Raw genomic sequence first — 18,532 nt, forward strand, 5'->3', positions numbered from 1 at the left:
CAGCCATTATAATCTCCTCTCCATGTCTGGGCACTTTGGAACTAGGGTTTAGTCATCCACGAATGACTTGTCCCTGGTTTTTCTGTGACAGACACTGCTAGTCATTGTACCCAATATCCTTCTCACCTTCTTCCCTAATAATTTAAAAAAAAAACATTTTTGTATTGGGCCCACATGTACCCAACTAAAAACAAAACAAAAGAAAGCACTGCATTTCCTGTCTCCAGGGCAGCCAACGGGGACCACGTGGCACAGTTCCGTCCTCGGGAAGCAAACCGAAGTCGGCTGCGGATCAAAGGATTTGCTTTCCTGGTGCAGGCTCTTCCTCCTTCCCTTGTCGTTTTGTTGTTGTTTTCTTTGTTGTCCTGTTTCATGTGTTGGATTTGTTTGCTTCTTCCCTAAAATGTGGGTGGGAAAGAAAATATGGGGCAGCTTTTTGAAACCATGAGACCGCCAGGAAAATAAAAGCCACACGTTCAATACTGCAAAGTAGAAAAAGAAGCCTGGAGCAGTTGACTCGGGTTAGGTGCTAATATCCCTACGCCACCGCCTCTGTCTCAGGCTCCTTACTCTTCAGTAGAACTTCCAACTTCCTGCTTTGTGAGAAAAATATTGCCCTATTTGGTTAGATTTGCATAGTCAAATTTCAGTCAGATGAAGCAGAACCCAACCCCTAAGTGAGAGGGATGGATACTGCCTGAAATGAGTAGAAGAGTTAAAGGTGTATTTAAAGAGGGAAATACTAGCCCTGGCCATGTGAACCAGGTGGCTGGAGCACTGTCCTGTACAGCAAAATGTTGCGGGTTAGATTTCTGGTCAAGGCACATTCCTAGGTTGTGGGTTTGATTCCCCAGTAGAGGCCTGTATGGGAGACAACTGATCGATGGTTCTCTATCACATCTCTCTCTCTCTCTCAAATCAATGAAAACATACCTTCGGGTGAGGACTTAAAAAATATAAGACAGAAACACTAAGCATGTTTGTTTTTTAATCAAGAAAATGTGCCTAAACATAGTGCACAATTACACTGTAATCAGATGTGCATCTAAAAATAATTGACTAAGGCAGATACTGTGTGATATTTAAAGTAACCAGGTAGTAAACCTTCAGGTAAATGAAGGAATGGTGTTTAGGAGTAAAAAAAGAGGAAGAAAATGACTTTTTAAATGATAAAAGTATATTTAAATTTCCTGATATTCTCATAAAAATACTCGTGAATGGGGGAGTCCCTATTCATTACAGTTCAATTTGCTGTAGTTTACCACAATGCTATAATAATTCATTTATGAAATGCCACACAGTTGAGATAATTCTGCTTTCCACCCATATTCTATTTTATGAGAGCATTTGGTGGTTCATGTACATAACTAATATATCCATTCTGTGACATGAACATTTATCAACATCCGAAAGAGAGAAAGAGAAGGATTCATTCTCAAAAGTTAAAATAAGAAAGTCTGGAGAAAACATTCCAGCCCCGAGCACCTAATGGGACGGGACTAAACAGCGAGAGGATGGGGGACCGGGGACAGAGGTGAAGAGCTAAAACCAGTTCTAAATCTGTGACCTTATTTCTTCTCTATACGAAGTGCAAGTGTTGGGTTTGTAAAGTGAGAGGTACAGAATGTCTCCCAACACTTAAACTTGAGTTGGGGAATAAAACAGCTAAGACATATTAATGCTATAGCAAATGATTAGCGCAGTGTGTAATTAATGGCTAAATTATGTAGTTCAGAGGGTAAATGCTACAGAAATTGAGAATAGTTAAGACCAAGAATAGTTGACAAAGGTTTTATGGAACAGATGGGAATAGAAAGAATTTATAAAGAAAGTTTAAAAAAAAAACAAAAAAACCTTTCCAAGTAGAAAGGAAGGAAAGCCAAAGGGATATGAACACAGTTGATTTAATTGTGAAACTAGGAGGAATCTTGTTTTGGAAAATAGCAGATAATAGATTTAGATTTGTAGTATTGGGTCAATTTGTGGGTACTCTCAAGAGCTAGGAAGAAAACACCTTGCAGCTGACTAGGAGAGGTCCAGCCTATTCCCTAGAAAATAGAGATGATTAGTTCCCTCATTCCCAACTCTACTCAGCCCCTTGATGACCAGAAAACCTAGCAGCATCCCAGGGTCCTCCAGATTCTCCTATGTCTCAGTTCCTGGATGAGCAGCTCTCTTCACTCTCCATCAAACCACCCATCCAGGCCTGGAGGGCCCCTTCCAGAGGAGCCAACCCAACCTCCAGAGCTAAGTCCTTTTCAATCCATGGAGAGGGGCTGGGAAACCAGTTGGTTTCTGCAGTTGGAGGAGAAGTATACAATTGATACAAAAAAAAAAAATGGTCAAGAAAAAATTTTCAAGAGTAACAATGCCAGGTGGCTGGAACTTTGGCAGAGGCAAGACTAGCCACCAAGGCTTGCCTCCTTCTTCAGCCACTGACCCGGAGGCAGCAAGCTGAGGTCCAGAGGAGCGCAGGACAGCCTGCATGGGGTACAGGGCATTTAGCATCATTTTAGAAGAAAGAAAGGATGCCAGGTCCCTGGAAATGGTTCCACTCTGCTCTTGGCAAGTTCTTCAGTTCCTCATTTCCACCTCCATTAAACAAAAAAGTAACTAGGTGGTAAGGGTGCCAATGGAAATTTACCCGCCCTATGTCAAGGCATCACTAGGTCTGCATGAGATACCTATATTAACCACAAATACAAAGAAAAGGAATGTCGTGGCAATCATGGGAGAACTCTACACCAAAAACCGCCCACCACCTTCCAGAGTGCTGCTCAGACTTCTCAGAGCACATAAGAATTACGTGAAGAGCTCATTAGAACTGAGCTCTGGACCTCACTCCCAGAAACCCCAGTCCTGCCTTCTGGAGAACCTGGACTCATGGGCCTTCTGTTCCAATTCAGTTGACATTTGTAAACAATAGTTGCTGACTAACAATGAATATGTCTTAAATTTCCTCAGACTATTAAACCCAGGGGGTGCAGGGGGGAATCAATGCCCTTTTTATTTATTTCACCTACTCAAAAGAAGAAAGTTATGCAATTCTCTGTTCTGTCCTCTTTCCTGATCTGGGCTCTTCAAATTTTATCCCTGTAGCCTACAGCAATGCAGTGCTTACCCTTTCCTGTTTTGGCCCAACACTTGGGTGACGGGTAAAATTGCTATCAAACCCTGGAGGGAGATACTAGTTTTATCTTCCTCTGGAGAGGTCTGTTTGCATTTCAAAGGGTAAGAATCTAGGATACTTCTCACAAATGTTTTTGTCCCAACCTTTCAGGAGGAGAGAGGAAACAGCACTCATTTCCTATAAAAACACCCAGATTTATATCTGGGGGGTTCTTAGCCTACATTGTAAACTTCACTACGCGTAGGATGACACAGATCGACCTCTGATTGTGTCACCATAGGGTTCAGAACCAGGGCAAGTATGGGCTGGCCTAGTTATTTGCCATAAGCAAGTAATAATCTGCTCTGCTTCAGAAACCTTGAGTTCGTATTCAAGGAATGTTAAGAAATAGAAGTTTTTAAAAACTGCAATCCCGTGAGACCTAGGAAAGCAGTATGAACATACGTATCTATGAGAGAGGTCACTGGGCTTGGCAAACGGAGGTCATACAGAAATTATTTTCCAAATGCAGTTTATATGGAAAGTGTTTAATGTTTATTACATATACAGAGGTATTTTCTATGAATTAATTTTACTACAACTTTAAGATAATAGATTTATTCCCAAATTCTGATATTCTACTGTGAAAGGGATAGACAGAGTACAGAAATGTTTCACAAAGTAACCTGGATAAATTAGAGTAATAAATGGATATGGCTGCAGAGTTTTATGGATTTTTTGTGGTTTTTTTTGGAAAAAGTCCCAATTAACAATCTCTTTTTTTGTAGAATCTTTGCTATTCACCGTTAAGTTCTCAGAGATTTTTTCAATTAATTCTGTATTTACAAAGAACTTTTAGTACTCTAAAGTACACTTTACTTACCAAATACTTTTCATGCCTTACTTATTGTCTTACTTATTGACTTACTTTACTTATTGTCTTCACAACTTTGCATCCTATGAGATAACTATTATTTGTCATTTTTAGAAATGAGGAAACTGAAATGCAAAAAGATTAAGTAATTCACTAAAGTTCATCCAGTTAATTAGTTTCAAAACTAAGATAAGAGCCAAGCAATTAAGTAGATATAATTACTCTGAATAATGCATAAGACCTCTAATTGTAGAAGTTAAATCACTAAAAGAACCTGGTGGCATAGTCTGTTATTGGCTCACTTTTTTTCAAAATCATGAGGCTGTGAAAACAGATAAAATGACAAAAGGTCCCACTTTGAGTCATAGCTATATACGTTACTGTTTGATATATTCCCTCTTTTGATAAATCAGTTTGATTTTTTAATAGCATTTCACTTTCTCACGATATTCAGTCCACAAATGGCCACTTATAAAAAGCATGCCAAAAATCCAAGACAATTATGTGATCTTGAATAATAACACAATTTAAGTATAGAATGGATAATTTAATGGGCTGTTCATGGCTGACATCTTTAAGTTAGTTATACATTGTTAATTAAAATTAATGCTTGACAACTAACTTACTAGAACCTTGGCAATAAATATACTTGATATTTGCTATCAAGCATAGATTATAATAAATTTGTGTCATATGGATCTGTCTTCATGTATATTTCTATTATTACAGGGCAAAATCAGCCTCCTTTAAATGGAAGTTATTGAAAAAAAACAGAAAACATAGCTAGAGTTACTTCAATAATTTTATTTTTGAACAATTTTAGATTTACATGAAAAATGTTAAGATAGTACAGAGAGTTCCCACTATCCCACACCCAGTTTCCTCTATTATTAACATTTCATATGAATGCATGATAAATCATAGTTGACTGAAGTCCACACTTGACTCAGTTTCCCTTGGTTTTTACCCGCCATCTTTGTTCCGTCTCAGGACTTCTTCCAGGACGCTGAGTTACTTTTAGTAGCCATGTCTCCTTAGGCTCCTCTTGGCTGAGGCAGTTTCTCAGACTTTCCTCAACTTTGATGATTTTGACGATTTTGTAGATTCCTGAGATTTGCTTTATGTTTTCTCATAATGAGACTGGGCCTATGAGTTTTGGGGAGGAAGACCACAAAGCGAAACTGCTACTTCATCACATCACATTATATCAAAGGCACCTGCGTTCAAAATGACTTATGACTATTGATGTTGACCTTGATCACTGGGCTAAGGTAGTGGTTGTCAGTTTCTATACTCTAAAGCTACTTTTTCTTTCTTTCCATAGTGACCTTTGGAAAGAAGTGCACAGTTCCCACCTAACAAGTAGACACCTATGTACATTTTACCTGTAAATAAAATGGAATTTATAATTTTAAGAGCATGCACCATTTAAAAAATAAAATTATGAAAGTCCTGATGAGTTTTGGCCTTTGGAAACTTTGCACAGTTAAGATCCTAATCTTGAAATCTTTGTAAGGATACCTTTGTGTTACCAAAGTTTCCCAGTTTTCCAGATTATTTGTTTGGCAAGTCTTCATTATTTGCCAGGCACTATTCTGGATTCTAGGAATATAAATCTGAAACATCATCTTTGCCCTCAAGATTGCCCATCCTAAAGATTCCACATCCTGAAAGCCAACACTTTCCTCATTTCTCTTGCAATATACTGGAGTACAGTATTTGCAAATTCAAATATCTTTTAAAACTAGCCTCAAATTTCCACTTACATCATATTCAATGTTGAAGTGCTGCAAACTTTTCCTTTAAGATTAGGAACAAGGCAAATGTGCCCACGACCAACACTTCTATTCAACATAATACCAGAAGTCCTAGCTAGAACAATCAGGTAAGGAAAAGAAATAAAAACATCTGAACCAGAAATGAAGAAGTAAAATTGTCTGTTTTTACAGATGTCATGATCTTATGTATAGAAAATCCTAAAGACCCCACCAGAAAACAGACCTACTAAACGAATACAATAAAATGGCATGACTGAAAACCAATATACAAAAATCAGTTGTGTTTCTCTACACTAACAAGAAATTACTTGAACAAGAAGTAAAAACAAATTTACAAGTGTCAAAAATAATAAAACACTTAGAAATAAACTTAACCAAATAAGTAAAAGATCTGTACATTGAAAACTATACAACATTGATGAAAGAGATTGAAGAAGACAGAAACAAATGTAAAAATATCCATGTTCAAGATTTGGGAAAATTAATATTGTTTAAAAATGTCCACACTACTTAAAATAATCTGTACATTCAATGCAATCCTATCATGCTTTCAATGGTATCTTCAAAAGAAATAGGAAAAGTATTTTCAAATTCACATGGAATCACAAAAGACCTTAATAGCGAAAGCAATTCTATGAAAAAAGAACAAAGCTGAAGGTATCACACTTCCTGATTTAAAACTATATTACAAAGCTATAGTAATCAAAACAATATGGTATGGGATTCCCCCTTTGCACTTTTGGTGGGATTATAAATTGGGACAGCCAGTATGGAAAACGATATGGAGTTTCCTCAAAAAAATTAAAAATAGAATTACCACATGATCTAGTAATCCCACTCTGGCTATGTTCTGAAAGAAACGTAATCACTATCTTGAAGAAATATATGAACCCCTGCATTTATAGCAGCATCATTTACAACAGCCAAGACATGAAAACAACCTAAGTACCCACCGATAGACAAATATAAGAAATTATTTTATAAATAATTTCTGTTTTTTATTTAAAAACCAGAAATTATTTATAAAATATTGTGTATTTATTTTTACAAGTTTAAACTTTACTCACCTTCAAAGTACTCTTCATTTGATGCAATACACCTATCAAGGTGTGTTTTCCACTCCTCAAAACAGTTTTTGAACTCATCAATTTTTATGCTTTTTCAGTGTTTCTGCCATCTTTTCCCTTTCATATCAGCAAAATGTTTCCTTTTGAGGACTTTTTTCATCTGAGAAAACAAACAAAAAAATAGCTCATGATGAAATAGGGTGAATAGGGAGGGTGGGGTAGAGGGGTCATGCTGTTTTTGGTCAAAAACTGCTGAACACTCAGCGCTGTGTGCGCAGGTGCACTCATAAATCACCCATCATGAAATTGGCAAACACACTGAAAGATCCTTCAAAAAAATTCACTGAAGCCCAATGCAGCCCCTCACAACAACACCAGCTGGTGCACTAATACACATAGGTTCCTAAAACACTCACCTAGCAGTGGAAGCCTGTACTATTGTGTTGGCCAAAAAGTTCTTTTCATTTACTCTGTAAGATGGCTCCTGTAGTGCTTAGTTGTCCTTAACTTCATTTGAAACAATTTTGTTAGATTGTATTGTGCAGCTGTCATATCAGCATGAACTTAAAAATAACATCGAAATGGGTGAATTTTTTGTGTAGCCATTTTAATACTGAAGATGAAAGAAAATACACAACATTTTTGGCATATTATGCTTTATTATTTCAAGAAAGGCAAAAATGCAACTGAAACACACAAAAAAGATCTGCGCAGTGTATGGAGAAGGCGCTGTGACTGATCAAATATGTTAAATGTGATTTGTGTAGTTTCCTGATATTAGTGACATTTTGGCCAAATAATTCTTTGCTGTGGGACTGTCTTATGCACTGGAAGATGGTTAGCAGGACCCCTTTTACTAGAAGCCAATAGCAGGAGATGGCCAACATACTCAAAATATCCAAATCAATAAAGTTATTCACAAAATAAAAAATGTGTCTTGTTTTATGGAAAAAAAAAACATAACAGACTTTTTGGCCAACCCAATACTAGTGGCTCACCTTCCAGAAAATAATTCTGTTTTATCAGGTCCCCCTTGTAGATAAAGATGTGGTATACACATATGCTGAAATATTTATTATTCAGCAATAAAAACAAAGGAAATTTTGCCTTTTGAGATGACATAGATGAAACTTGAGGACATTATGCAAAGTGATACATGGTAAGTCAGAGAGAGAAAGAAAAATCCTGAATGATCTTACTTAACTGTGAAATCTAAAGAAAAAAGAATCATAGAGACAGACTAGATGGGTGGTTTGCAGAGGCAGGAGATGGGGGAGGGGGAGATGGGTGACGCTGGTCAGAGGGGACAAACCCAGTTATGAGGTAAGTCCTGGGGTGTAATGAATAGCAAGGACCACAGCTAACAATATCCTATATTACAAAGTTGCTAAAGGAATAGATTTAAAAAGTTCTCGCTATCCACACAAATTGTAACTATATGGTGATAGATATGGTAACTAACTTTATTGTGGTAAACATGTAGAACATATACATATACAGGATTGCTATATTGTACACCTTAAAGTTATACCATGTTATATATCCACTATATCTCAATAATTCTGAGGAAAAAACTATCCTCATTTTCAAATATATGGTATGATGAGTTATTACTGAGAAAAAGAATTATCATCCCTCCCTCTCATGTTAAAAATATTTTTTTCTGCTTTAGGGAAACATGGATGTGATTCCTGGGAAGGAGAGTTTCCCCAAACCCTTTCTAACAAATGAACTGGCCATGGAATACGTCACGCTGCCCCTGGTTTTGTCCTGCTCCTCGTCTGCACTTGAAGGAGCGAAGTCCGCATGCTTGGACGGAAGACCTATCACTGCTGCTCCAGTTTTTCTATCAGCTAAGGTGTTTTTGGTTGCAAGTTACAAAAATCCCTCAGTCAAATTGACTTAAATATTAGAAATGTGTTAATTCGTATAACCGGAAGTCCTGAAGCATTCCGTAAACAGGGTTTCAGGGGACTCACCAGTGTCACCGTAGACCCAGCTTCTTTCCATCTCTCCACTTTGCCAGGATCCAGGCCCTGGCTTAGAGGTCAGGCTGGCAGCACGATGCGTGTAGCAGCTCCAGGTACCACATACAGAAGCCGCAAGGTCCAGTGGCAGGAAGGGGGCTGTCTTAGCACAGGGAGCCTTGCCCAGAAGCCCTCACCCACTGCTGTCATGGAAAGAACTGGGTCCCACGTGCTCACAAACCAGTTCCAGGCAGGGGAGTAGCCATATCATCACTGACTCGGACCCGTGAGGATTGCCCCCTGAACTGGGGGTTACTCTGGAGTCATAAGCAGGATATATAAGTGTGTAAACAGAACTGGGGGCCTGTGAAGAGAGAATAAGGGGGGAATGGATCTTGTGTAGGAAACCAAGACCTCCTGTACTCTCTTCCCAGTATTCCCTGGCAGATGAATTGGTTCAAACTGGCTTGTATAGTTCATACTGGTTTTCTGACTTTGCTACTCTCCACCTTCTCTTAAGGACTTTTGCAAAATCAAGTTTTTCTCCAAGGTAATAGCTCTCTGCTTTCCTGATACATACATACTGAAGCTCACGTTTGCTAAAATTCTTTTTATTTTGTAAGCCTGATTCTAAAGATTATTTTAGGCACAGAATTCCTTTCTCATGTCTCCTTGGTATTTAGTTTATAATAAGTTATTGGGTAATTTCCCACTTCAATCTCAGTTCAAAAAGAATACCTGCTTCTTATTCTAAGGAGCCAGGTCGATGGAACTTTTCACAGATGAGACCCACCCCCTCTGTTTCTGTCTTCCGGAAGACAAGCATTGTCCATCGAGGCTGAGAGAGGTGTTCTGGCTATTGAACAGTGAAACATGAAATTCATGGTTATGTACCTTTAAAGACCACTCTATGTACCTTCTCAACGCTATATACTTTCTTAACTTTCCTTAGGCGTTCATTGCGGTCAAGCCACAACCATCTTGAGAACACAGAAATGGTGCCGCCACCTGGCATCTTCTCCTTGTCCTCGGCAGTTCTCACCCCAGCATTTCTCTCCCCCGCTTGTCAGTAATGCTCGGGGGGAGTAAGAGTTCCACTGACTGCTGGCCTACAGCAGGCCCCAAGTGGCCGATACCTTGTGTTTACAATGAACTTCACTCTCTTCATGAAAATCTGATGTGGGGAGGAAAGTGACCTGGGGCTCCTCTCGTGGGCACTGCCCTGACAACCATTCCGTGATAGGATGTTGATCTGTTTCTTCCTAGAGTTTCTATATTTTTAGTGGATTTATAACCTTTATTCATATCTTTATGCTGCTTCCTTGTCTTCTATTATGTATTCCACATGCACCAGCCAGGGACATGAATATGAAAGGTTTATATAAAGAACATTAGCCCTGGCTAATGTGGCTCAGTAGATTGAGCACAGGCCTGCAAACCAAAGGGTCATTGGTTCAATTCCCAGTCAGGGCACATGCCTGGGTTGTGGGCCAGGTCCCCAGTGGGAGATGCATGAGAGGCAACTACACATTGGTGTTTCTCTACCTCTCTTTCTCTCTTCCTTCCCCTTTCTCTAAAAGTAAATAAATAAAATCTTTTTAAAAATATTTTAAGAAGGAATATTAACATGATTTTTACGTAATATGCAAGCAGTATTAGTAGGTTATATTCCAGGCTTATGATCAAGAAATTTGAGCTATGAAAGGAGACAAATGTGGGTATAGTGGGAAAAGCACCAAGGTTAAAATCAAAAGATCAAGTTTGAGCATTAGCAACTTCTTTGCTGAGTGGCCTTTTGGGGGAATATTTAACTTGTCATGCCCACAGTTCTTTTATAGGAAAGTGAGGCTAATAATACTCATCTCAAGAACAGTTTTGAGAGTATATGAGATCATTGATAATAAAATGCATTGTGAGAAACATGAGACATTATAGGGTATATCTATTAACACAGAGCCTACAAAAACATAATCAGGATATGAAAAGGTGTTTTTAATATTTTAAGAAAACTAAAACAGTTAATGCAGAGAGAAGAAAATTAAATGAGCAGATGGCTTTTTCAGACAAAAATATGCAATTCTGACATCGATGCGCTGCTCACATCCCCTCAGCCCACCCTGGTGGTCAGCTGTGCTTGGGTGAACAATCTGCTTACTTCCCATGACTTCTCACCTTGAGCATCTCTCTGCCTGGGGAGTTAATGCCCTGAGAGCAAATTTCAACCAATAATGGGTAGATACTGATGGATAAGTGGCCCCACTTCCTCGTTCTTTGTTGGGATCATTTCAGATGTGTCTTGCAGTCTCTCGGAGTGTCCACAGTGTTGTGAACCCCAGTTGTTCACATGATAACCTGCACAGTAATGAGGTACCACCTTTTGCTGTCTCCCCCCATTTGTCTTCCTTTACTCTGCTTTCTGTGACCACTCTCCTGATAAAGTGCTTGTACCCAAGTCCTTGTCGCAGAATCTGCTTTTTAATTCAGTTAAGTGGATATGTTTGCCATGGCTCACCTCTTGTCATTGCTTTTCATTGTTCTTTCTTATGAACGAGTCACGGGAAATTGGAGAGTAGGACAGGAAGAAGAAAAGGGGAAAAGAGGTGGGGAAGTGAAAGCTAAGCTCATTTATTTAAGTGAACAAAGATTTCTTAAAAGAGAAGTAACACTTTGAGCTGTGAACAGCACCGGTCAGGAGGCAGAGGTGAGAGGGAGCAGTGTGAGCCACCAGGTGGAAAGGATGGAGGGGAGTGTCGTCATTGTTGGGGCTCCAACGTCCCTTTAGATACAATTTTCCCAAATCTGGACTCTTCTCAGTATTGCCATTCTGGCCCCCACTCTCTGTACTCCCTGAATTCTTCCTTCTTAATCGCTCTTCTCATCCTACAGAGTGACACAATCAAATCTTCAAATTAGAAAAGAGAAAGGAGCTTCAAGCAGAACTGTGCCAAAATGCACAGCTTTCTCTCTAAGTCCTGAACTTGGATGAACTGCCCGTAGACCAGCCCATTATACACCAATGCCAAGGACAGGCTGGGACCTGAGAGGAGCAAGTATGGGGTCGGGGAGGGGACCCAAAGGAGGAATTAGGGAGTAAACACATTCTAAATATTTGCCCAAAATGCTGTCTCCCTCACACTGAATTTCAGCCTAGCATAAGATAAACAATACTAACAGAACTCTTAAGCATTATGCTTTTCTTTCTATTCTTCCTACTCTCTGAAGGATAAAAAGAGACCAGAAATTCACAAAACATTAAACAAATCTGTATTATTTCTTATCTAGGTATTTTAATATCTCGGGGAGAGACCTTCTCAGAGAGTAGCATGAAAAGTAAAGCAACATTCTATCTCCTGGGCAACAGATTTGGGAGCCAGCAGCAAGGGTCGGACATGGCAACTCAGAGCCCTAGGGTCCTGAGGCAAGACCTGCATTCTGCTGCAGAGAACCACCTGCTGTTTGAAAAGCTGTTTCTGGGATACTACAGGGTCCTGGTAGAGACTGATCATTTCACCGTGGGACATCAGGTGTGTGCAACTGGAAGTGTATTCTCAAGTTATCTAGTCATACGGTGAGTTTGCATAGCAGCAATCCATCATAGGATGTAAATGACACATATACTATCAGGACTGAGAAAGTCCAGAGGCACAAGTAAGTTTCATAAACAGGTGACCAGATTCTTATGTCACAACCTTCTGTTGCAACTGTATTGTCTATCAGTCCACACCCAAGGAAGGCCTTGTGAGATGTTCCCTGGGACCACCTGACAAAGGAGGGGAAAAATCCAAGCCTTCTGTAAAGATGACTTGGCTCAATATGGTGGTACAAGTGCAAATGTTCTGCTGTTGCACTGCACTGCATCCTCAGGTAGCCCTGAGAGGCGATGGTGAGGAGGAACTCTCATAGTGCTCTCGGAGCTTAGAACAGGCATTTGAAACAGGGAGGAAGAGCTTGGCTGATATAAGGATATCTACACTCTCCTGTGCAGGGGTGAACTACTGTATTTGCCATGTATAAGGCACACTTTTATTTCCCCAATTTTTGAGGGCAAAATAAGGATGTACATAATGCATGGGAATAATTATTTTATGCCATGGGTATAATAATCCTGTGTATAATGTGCATCAAAATGTGGGTGTGTATTACACATGGCAAAATACAGGTACTTGGCCTACAGACCTAGAATGAGTGGGATTATATAACTTGCATAAAAAGACCTGGGGAAGAGGCACATAGAAATACATGTGTACACCTTTATGTTTCACACTAATGTCTGCTAGAGAGAATCTATCATCATGGAAGTTCTTAAAAATCAGGCAGATAGGACTCTCTTCATTTCAATGTTAGCGAGCTTCTATTCTTGACACCCCAAAGCTAGTGAAATGGACCTATGAACATAGTAGCCTTATTGGAAAGTATGGAGGCTGTGTATGACCCCAAAAGTATTGACTCCTTCTTACCAAGCTAACATAGCTACTATTTCTGCAGAAGTTCTGCTTTGTCCATAGCATAGACCTGTACTCAACATTAGAAAGGGCATAGCCAGGCAAGTTAATGGCAAGTTGATTGATTACATCAGATCACACACACACATGTGGGAGGAAGTGATTCCTCTTTCTAGGAAGCATCTTCTAGTCTACATATGTTCTTGGCTTCCTCGCCCATAGAATGTCTTTCAAGATGATTATCTGAAGGCTCAGTTAGTTTGGACCCACACCCTGCATGGTTGGGAGTTGGCGTATAAGATGTGGTGTGCAGCTGAAAGCTAAGGCGGGGAAGAAGGAATGACACCTCTCACCATCATCCACACTGAACCACTTGCAGAATTTGTTTCCTGTCCTCATGTCCTTCATCTCTGTTAGATTGCAGATCTTGGTTACTGTAGAGGGTAGGAGGGGGAAATGACTTCTAGTCAGGGACACAATAAAGTTTTCACAGAACCAATGAATATGAAAACTGTCTGCTCACACTGGCTGTTCATGCCAGAGGACTAGCAGATAAAGAAGGGCATTTTAAAACATGCTGGCAGGGTAATTAATCAGACCATCATAAACACCTAGGATTGTTGCTTAAAAACAGGAACAAGGAGTATTTTTTTTTCTTACTTTTTTTAGAAGGAGTATTTCTAGATCTCAGAAGACTCACTGGGATCCGCCTGACTCTTCCATGACTAGTGATAGTATTGAATGAAAAATTGTAGCAATCTCAGCCTGACCCGAGCAAGCAAACCAGGAGCCTAGACTCCTCGAGGATGAAGTCCTAGGTCTCTTCACCAAGCAAATAACTTGGGCCAGGGGAGTGCTTTCCAAGGATGAGGAGACTCTAGAATGGGTGGTGGAGAAAGGACCTGATGAATATTAGTTATGGCCTTTGGAGAAGTTGCAACAAGGAACATCTCTTTGCTACACTTAACTCTCTTGGCTTAAGTCATTTTGATAATTATCAGCTAGCCATTAGCTAAAAAAAGCTAGCAACAGAATGGATTTTATGTAGGGCAAAAATAGACTTGAAAATTGAAAGTGATAGACTAGTAGCAGATATTTTGGGTGTCCCCTGCCAGGTCCTTTGATTTCAGCAGCAGAGGTGTTGGACAGTTCCTATACTTGCCACAGTCCCCTTCAGTCCAACTGGATCTGTCTTCCCATTCCATGGCTCTCTCCAAAGCCTCGGTGGCTTGCTAAGGCCATTCTGAATGACCAGACATACCAGGGAGCCACTCTCAACCAAGGAGTGAATGGAGTCAGTGGATAAATGTACCAGCCTTTTGTCCTTGGGAAGGAAATTTCTGAGATGCATTCTTCGTGGTTCCTTAAAGAACCCCCGTATGATTGCATCCCGACTGATCAAAGTGGTAGGCAGCTCAATAAATCAAATCTACTGGCTTTTCTTTCTTATCTCTGTCAGTTTCTGTGCTTCCAAGGTCACCTGCCAAGTAGAGTACTTGATTCAGTCCCTGCTTTCAGAGAAACACAAGGTATATGTATAAAACAGTTAGCTGTTGGTTGACCATAATGTTTCTAGAAAAGGCTGGCTCTATTCATAAAGGAAAAGCAACAAGACCTGGAACCAAGTTTAAACTGGATTCACCACTTATGGTAACACCCATGAAACACCTCACAAAGTAACTTCTGAACCCTTAACTGCTACTCCTGAAAACCCTGTCCTGAATCCTGGATCAGGAAGAGAGATTTGAGCCTTGCCTCCTGTCTTTTTGCCAACTGATTCACAAATAAACTCTTTCTTTTTCCAAAAGCTGGTGCCATGGCATTGACTTCTATGCACATCAAGCAGCATACACTTGTTTGGTAACAACCTTTTTTGGTGGAGGGAATGAAGTACTCCACAATTTGGAAACAAACACTTGTTAACATTTTTTATGTATTGAACATTTTAGAAGGTGTTCCATATCATTTTCAATTGAGTGTTGTGACAATGAGTTTTCTGAACTCATGGGAAAGGAATAAAATGAAAAACGAGAAAGGAGCCCATAGCAAGACATCAGTGAATGACAGTCGGACTCCTTCATACTGATGTCGCCAGCTTGCAGCATCTGGATTTACCATTGAACTGGACAGGTCTACAACCTGATTAGGATCATACTGCACAGCAGGCTTCGGGTGTGTTAGGAGGTGGACGTGAAGGTTGGGACATGACTGATTTGCAGTATTTCCAAATAAACATAGCATAACTATGTTCTAAAATAGGAAGTAATTTTCGTCATATGTCAGAAATATAAGAAATCATCAATGGGTGAAGGGTTTACAGGAACAACTGTAAAGGACACATGGACAATAGCAAGGGGGTGGAAACAGGGAAAGGAGGTGGGGAGGGCTGGGGTGGTGGGGAGGGGTGGGGGGAGGGCAGAAAACTGTACTTGAACAACAGCAATACATACATACATACATACTCATCAAGATCATTTGGGCCAATATTCTTACTTTACAGTGGAAGAACATGAGGCGGCTTAGTGGCACAAACAGGCCTGAAGTGCCAGGGTTCTGACGCTCTTTCTATTACACTTGGAGACTCGCACCAACAGAATAGTTGTCACTTGGAAAACGTTGAACGGAAAATATTTTATGTATTTCTCTGGAGTCTTGAACAGATCTGGTACGTGAATACATTAAATCTTGATTTAAATTATTGCCTTTAGATACTACTGCCTGGGGTTAATCTAGGTATTCTGGGAGGCTTAATGGAAAAAAATACAAGTGTGATTTTATAACTTTTTATTAAGTTTTGGAACCCATGTTATCACTTGTTAGGACCCCTCCTAGGAGGAGTCCTGCAAGCTCTGTTAGCTTCATCATTAATCAGCAGCCACTACCGCTTTCTACCCCCTCTCCCTGCCATTATGTTAATTGGTTAGTCGTTTTTAACTTATTTTTAAGTATATTTTATTGATTATGCTATTACAGTTGTCCTATTTTTCTCCCCTTTATTCCCCTGAGCCCTGAACCCACCCTCCCACCAACATCCTCACCCCCCACCTTAGTTCATGTCCATGGGTCATACATGTAAGTTCTTTGGCTTCTCCATGTCCTATACTGTTCTTAACTCCCCCTGTCTATTTTGTACCTGCCAAGTATGCCTCTTATTCACTCTACCTTCCCCCCCAATCTCCTTACCCCCTCCCCGCTGATAACCCTCCACATGATCTCCATTTCTGTGATTCTGTTCCTGTTCTAGTTGTTTGCTTAGTTTGTTTTTGTTATTTTTTTTTAGGTTTGTCGATAGTTGTGAATTTGTTGTCATTTTATCATTCATAGTTTTGGTCTTCTTTTTGTTAAATGAGTCCCTTTAACATTTCATGTAATAAGGGCTCGGTTAGGACGAACTCCTTTAACTACCTTATCTGGGATGCGCTTGATCTGCCCTTCCATCCCAAATGATAGTTTTGCTGGATAGAGTAATCTTGGATGTAGGTTCTTGCTTTTCATGACTTTGAACCCTTTTTTGCCTGTGAAGTTTCTTTTGAGAAATCTGCTGATAGTCTCATGGGAACTCCTTTGTAGGTAACTGTCTCCTTTTTCCTTGCTGTTTTTAAGACTCTTTCCTTATCTTTCACCTTGAGTAATGTAATTACAATGTGCTTTGGTATGTGCTTCCTTGCGTCCAACTTCTTTGGGACTCTCTGAGCTTCCTGGACTTCCTGGAAGTCTATTTCCTTTGCCAGATTGGGGAAGTTCTCCTTCATTATATTTTCAAATAAGTTTTCAATTTCTTGTTCTTCCTCTTCTTCTTCTGCCACCTTTCTAATTTGGATATTGGAGCATTTAAAGTGGCCCCATAGGTTCCCAAGCCTCTCCTCATTTTTTTGAATTCTTGTTTCTTCATTCTGTTCTGGTTAACTGTTTATTTCTTCCTTCTACTCCAAATCTTTGATTTGAGTCCCAGTTTCCTTCCCATCACTGTTGGTTCTTTGTATATTTTTCTTTATTTCACTTTGAATAGCCTTCACTTCTTCCTCTATTTTGTGACCGTACTCAGTGATTTTTTGTGAGCATGCTGATTACGAGTGTTTTGAACCCTGTACCTGATAGGTTGTCTATCTGCTTGTTGCTTAGTTCTTTTTCTGGTGTTTTGATCTGTTCTTTCATTTGGATCATATTTCTTTCTCTTGGCACATGTGTTATGTTGTAAAGGGTGGAACCTTAGGTATTTGCTAGGACAGGGTGACCCCCTTCACTACACTGTGGCACAGTCTGGATGTGTGTTTCTTCTTTAACTCCTTCGTTGTTGGACTTCTAATAGTTTGATTTTCTGGAAGTTCTGATTTTTGTAAAAATATCTTTTAAATTTATTTTTAGAGACAGGGGAAGGGAAAGAGAGAGGGAGAGAAACACCAATGTGTGCTTGCCTCTCATGGGCCCTCTACTGGGGGCCTGACTTGGCCTGCAACCCAGGCATATGCCCTGACTGGGAATTGAACTGGCAACCTTTTGGTTCACAGGCTGGTGTTCAATCCACTGAGCTACACTAGCCAGGGCTGGTTGTTTTTACATTTGTTGTAGTCCTTCTTCCTATTGTGCAAGGAGGCAAAGTGTATCTACCTATAACTCCATCTTGGCTGGAAGATCCCTGCCCCTACCATTTCTAACAATTCAGAAAGTATATAGGAGACTTGGGAGCCGAGAGACATCATTGTAAATGTAAATCATAATTGTAATACATCTTTGTACAAGAAACTTCTAATCAAAGAATTTCAAGACAGGAATTTTACTATATATATAGTCCTTGTCTCAGAGCCCTTGACTTTCTTTCTTGGCCTTAAGGTCCTGTCTGTTTTACCTTATGGATATTTCAGATCCATAATTTTCTCTATTTTCACTGCCATTTCACAGGTCAATGGTCCATTCTCTTTTACCTGGACAAACGCAAGAGCCTCTTCCTAGATAACTACTGTATTTTTCAGACTATAAGACACACCCCCTTTCCTTCCCAACTTGTGGGGGAGTGTAGTCTTATAGTCTGAAAAATACGGTAGTCTCCTCATCTATAAAGTTGCTTCTGTAATCCCTTTCCCACAGTCATAAGAATCATCTTTACTCAAGTGCAAATCTGATTATTTCATTCTCCTGCTTAAAACCCTTCAGTGGCTCATCATTGCCTGAAGAATAGAGTTTCAGCCTCCTTGTCAAGGAATATCAGTCTACTGCTGCCCCCAAATCTTGACATCTGCTCTGCTCTATGTCATATTTTGACATCCCATCAAACTCTTTGTTTCCACTTACAGTTCT

The 18,532-nt window shown here is 39.8% G+C and overlaps 1 long non-coding RNA gene across 1 annotated transcript in view; it reads left to right on the top strand.

Annotated features, from left to right (window-relative positions):
- LOC128627362 (uncharacterized) overlaps positions 1 to 9,336 on the top strand; it is a 41,767-nt gene extending 32,431 nt beyond the window's left edge. Inside the window, exon 3 of the long non-coding RNA XR_008391535.1 lies at positions 8,501 to 9,336. This is a non-coding gene — a long non-coding RNA (uncharacterized LOC128627362). The remainder of the gene's footprint in view (positions 1 to 8,500) is intronic.
- Positions 9,337 to 18,532: the final 9,196 nt, after the last annotated feature.

Source organism: Artibeus jamaicensis, unplaced genomic scaffold, assembly GCF_021234435.1.
Source record: "Artibeus jamaicensis isolate MK-2021 breed Jamaican fruit bat unplaced genomic scaffold, CSHL_Jam_final contig_387, whole genome shotgun sequence".
In the NCBI taxonomy this organism is placed as follows: Eukaryota; Metazoa; Chordata; class Mammalia; order Chiroptera; family Phyllostomidae; genus Artibeus; species Artibeus jamaicensis.